This window comes from Ananas comosus, linkage group 3 (genome assembly GCF_001540865.1).
Source record: "Ananas comosus cultivar F153 linkage group 3, ASM154086v1, whole genome shotgun sequence".
NCBI lineage: Eukaryota > Viridiplantae > Streptophyta > Magnoliopsida > Poales > Bromeliaceae > Ananas > Ananas comosus.
The window spans coordinates 9,906,195-9,911,265 of record NC_033623.1 but is presented as its reverse complement, the minus strand read 5'-3'; the positions used below and the strand labels follow the sequence as shown (position 1 = coordinate 9,911,265).

Genomic DNA, 5,071 nt, shown 5'->3' with positions numbered 1-5,071 from the left:
AATTTTATTATAATATTTAAATATAATTTACTATAAATTTTATTATAATATTTAAATATAATTTACTATAAATTTTATTATAATATTTAAATATAATTTACTATAAATTTTATTATAATATTTAAATATAATTTACTATAAATTTTATTATAATATTTAAATATAATTTATTATAAAATTTAAATTTCGTAAGTTTAAAAATTAAAAATTTAATTTTTTAAAATTTAAAATCTCAAATTTATAATTTTAATTAAGTTTGAAATAAAGTATTGGAATAGTGCTATTCCACCAAAATAGTGGAATAGCAAATCCCTTTCTATTCCGGAATAACCGGGAATNTATTTATATTATACAATATATAATATTATGTAATAAAAATATAATTTAGTTTTAATTCAATTTATAATTTTAATTAAGTTTGAAATAAAGTATTGGAATAGTGCTATTCCACCAAAATAGTGGAATAGCAAATCCCTTTCTATTCCGGAATAACCGGGAATAGCAAGATTTGACCGGGATAAAATATCCCGGCCAAATTTCATCCCGTTTGGCGGAATAGCGGGGATAACTTTCGTTATCCCTGCTTATCCCCCCAACCAAACGGGGCCTTAGTGTAGTTTAGAAATTAGGCTAATTAATTTTCTCCAACAAGTTGTCTTCTTCGGGTGGAGATAATTAATCCCTTGTTGGGATTAGGCAGAATTGTATTGCATGCGAGGCTCCTTATTCTTCTATTTGAATTTTAATTATACAATTTACATTTGAAACATGCATTTTAAATGATATACATATTCCAAATTAAAATTTTACTTTTGAGTTCAATTTCGTATTCAAAGTAACATTTGTTGATCTAATGGCCTTAATAAATAGTCACGTTTTGATAATTACAAATAATTATGATCTTAGAACTAACAACTTATGATGAGTTTTTATTTAGAGAACTCTTAATTGGAAGAACTTAAAAGAGACCAAGTGCAAAAGAGAAGAGCTTTAATTTTATAGAAACTAGTTATGCTTGTAAGGTCAAAAGGACCGTTAGAGTGTAAATTTGTACTATGATTCATTTACGCTAATAAGAGTTGAAAAAAATGAGCGAAGTTGTAAATATTGACTATTTAAAAGTATATGTGGACCAAAATGGTACATGAACAAAATATATGCTATAAAAGAATATGCCAAAAACTTATTTATCAAAATATAAAAGGCATTAAAAACTCTTCAAAATTAAATTTCAGCACAAAACACTATTTTTGACGCATGTCGGGACGCCCAGAAGACATTTGGGGAGTTTGGAAATGAGTTTAGGACTGCTCTCTATATTGTGGGCGTTCGGATTGCCTCGAGAGCATCCGAAAAGTAGTTCGGACAGCCGAAAGATGTTCCAGGAGCGTGAAAGTCTCTAATTTGAGTTTAAAGCTCGAAATGATTTGTGTGCTAATTCGAATGGTTGCGTGTTGCGTCTTCTACTCTAAACTGTTCGATCATGATCAGTGAATTCGAATGTTCGAAAGTTGTTCTGCGCATCCGAAACTGCATTGGATGGTCGATGTAGCTGTTAGCGCAAAGTAATTACAGAAGCCAGCATCCGAAAGTAGTTTCGAGCCCCCAAAATAGCATAATCACAGTGACGGACAGATTTTAGATTTTGGCTATAAATAGAGGGATTTGGTGTTTCAAATGGTGTTTGCATAGCGGCTTGAAATTTGTGTAATATTATTGTACTCTTAACCTGTGTTAGTTAATTCGCGAATTATTCAAAAACCGAATTAAACGGTTCTTCTACGAATTTTTTTCTAAGAAAATGACTTATTCGCGAATTTTTGGGCCAGCCAAATAATTCGCGAATAATTCACAAATTAATTTCGAATTATTAAAAATCTGAATAAAAAACTTATAATTTTTATATTTAAATGTATATTATCTTATATTTTATATTTTATACTGAATCCCTTTTTGAAGCCGAACTTTTCAACTAATTTAAAAATTAGAAAACGAATTTTATGAGTATTATACTCGTACCGAATTTTTGCCGAATCCAAATTAACTAACTATGCTCTTAACTCTCTAATATTTCTCTAACTTGTGTAAAGTTTGTAGTGAGATAAATTCTGTAAAAGAGAGAAAAAGATCATAATTATAACATCTTCTTGAGAAAAAGATCATAATGATAACATCTTCTCGAGAACATGCTGGAGTGAAGGCTTGATGCATCTTCGTAAAAGCATCTTTTAATGGAGATCCAACATTTTCTAGAATTGCGAAGTTGGTGGGATACAAGCAAATGGCCGAATCTCGAAACAAATCAATCTCGTGCATCGTTGTATTTGCATATCTCAAATTCTTCTCTATTTTCTTTACTTATGAATTTATTTATTTAATTATTTTGCATTTTTATTTAGAAAACGTAATTCAACCCTTCCCCCTCTTAGGTTGCCATTTAGATCCTCAAGATTTTCGATTTGAATTTAAAATTTGAATTCTAATTTTACATTTGAATTTTAAATCTAATTCTAATTTTTTATTCAAATTTTGAATGTAAGTAACCTCTAATTTTTAGATTCAAATTTTGGATCGAAATTATAAATTTAAATTCATAGTTTGAATTCACTTTCAAAATTCAAAATTCGATTTTAAATTTAACTTCAATTTCCACTTTATATTTTGAATTCATATTTAAAATTCAGTTTCATGATGTACATTTGAATTTGAAATCTAAATTCAATTTTTCAAAATTTAAATTTTAGATTTTGAATTCAAGAATTCAATTTATAAGTTCATATTCAAATTTTGGATTCCCAATTCAAACAACATTAAAGGGGTTTGACTTAAATTTTTTTATTTCAAAGGTAAATTTTGAGCTCAAACTAGAAAATCAAAATTCAAATTAAAAATATAAATTTTCAATTAGATTTTAGGTTGAAATTTAAAAGATCTTATTAAATGATTCAATCCTAAGCGTGCGTTTGGTTCGCGGAATCTTATTTGAATTTTCTTGCTAGGTAATGTTGTCAAAAATTTTGGATTAATTTCATGCATACCCTTCTTCCAACCTTAAATTACATAGATACCCCTCTAAAAGTGTCAATTTAAAAACATCTCTTTAATTTAAAGAAACTATCAAAAAAACCCAACTGGTAATAATTTATTTAAAAACTAAATAAAATTCCTACTTTGCCTATCATTTATTATCTATACGTTTTTAATTAACTTAAAAATTATTTTGTTTGAAAATATTATAAATACAATTGAATGTACACTAAACTAAAACTACATAATTGCAACAAACTACACCATACAAATAGTAAATAAAAAAAATATTAATTTAGACAATAAAGAAAATAGAGTCATAAAAAAGTATAATATATTTTTAGTTTTATCTAATTATTTATTATGATTAACGTTGGACCCATATGATATTGATTAAAAAAAAATGTAAGTACACAAAAATACATTCATAAATTGAATTATAAATAAAAACCAAGTTATTTTTCAACAAAAAATAAATTTATTAGCCCTACATGATACTGCATAATTATTTATAATTACGTATAATCAACTAGGGGTAAATTAGTCCACTTAATCAATGTGATGGAGTATAAACTATTTTGATTTGATTTCCTATTCTTTCAAAATTTTAATTTTAGTACTCAGTTTTTCAATTTGTTTGATTTAAGTTTTTTTTTTATGACACTTTGGATACAAAATTTAAAAAGTAACCAAAAGGTACAAATCAAATAAATCAAAAGTCAGATAGTATAAGATCAAAATTATTATTATTTTTTTTGAGAGATAGGTAGCACGCTACTCGCTTCGTTTATTTCATTTAGAAATAAATTTAGCTAGAAATGTGAATCAACTATGATTCGAACTTGGATCTCGGGTACCAACCACCAAGCCCTTTGTCACTTGCTCTAGGGACAGTCGGTAAATTATTAAGAATAGCTAGTCAAGTCAAAACAGATAATAGTTGATATATGTTTTGTACATTTTTACCTAAAGAATATACAGTAAAATATTTGAGTATAGATCAAATTACATATGCACAAGTTACACAAAATTTTAACGCATGAATTCAAAACTAGAGAATTTAAAAGCAAGATTTAAGACATTAAAAATGTAATCAAGAACATATAAAATGTATATTCATAAAGTTTCACAAATTATGAAAACCGGTTTTCATATTGTCATTTTTTATATTGTAAATCACTTTTAACGTTTTAGATTTTTATTTCGAAATTTCTATAATTGAATTTTAACTTGTGTAAGAAGTTTGTAAGTTAAAAATATATGATTTGATTCCTGCTCAAAATATAGTTTTGGATTAATTTCATACAGGTCCCTGCAAATAATTGCAGATATACCTCTGCAAAGTTCAACTTTCATAGATTATTCCTGCAAAAGTCCTAATGTATTTGGATATGTTCCTGCCGTTAAGATCCGTTAGAAAAATTTAGTTAACCACAGTTAAAATACTTAATCATGATTAATTAATAAGATGAATTGATAATTTTGCCCTTATCTTCTTCCTCTTTCTCTTCCTCTTCCCCTTCCTCTACTGCTTCTTCTTCTTTCTCTTCTTCTTCGTATCCTCCTTTTCCTCCTCATTCTTCTTCTTCGTCGTCGTCGTCGATGATCCGATCGTCGTGCTCGCGTGGGCCGTCGTCATGAGCCCTTCCGAATCGGCCGCACCTTCGCCTTCTGCCTCGCTGCTGCAGGCCTCAGCCTCGTCCTCGTCGGCCGCAACTTTGACAAGCTCTGTGACACCGCCGTCCGCAGCCCGAGAAGGAAGAGGAGGAAAATGGCAAAAATAAAGAAGGTTTTTGAAGAGACATATTTGTGAGGATAAAAATATTATTTTACGAATCTACTGTTAAAAAATAAAAAAGTTCTCTAACAAATCCTAACCCTATATTTTTTACATATGTTGCAACACACCTTCAAAATTAAATGATTTGATCTCTACTCAAAATATTTTTTTAAAAATTGATGATGTTGAGAGTGGGATTTGAACCCACGCCCTTTCGGACCAGAACCTTAATCTGGCGCCTTAGACCAACTCGGCCATCTCAAC

General features: G+C 28.5%; 1 non-coding gene across 1 annotated transcript; it reads right to left on the bottom strand.

The window, feature by feature from the left end:
* TRNAL-AAG lies at positions 4,991–5,071 on the bottom strand. Its single transcript has one exon. It is a non-coding gene; the product is annotated as a tRNA-Leu (tRNA).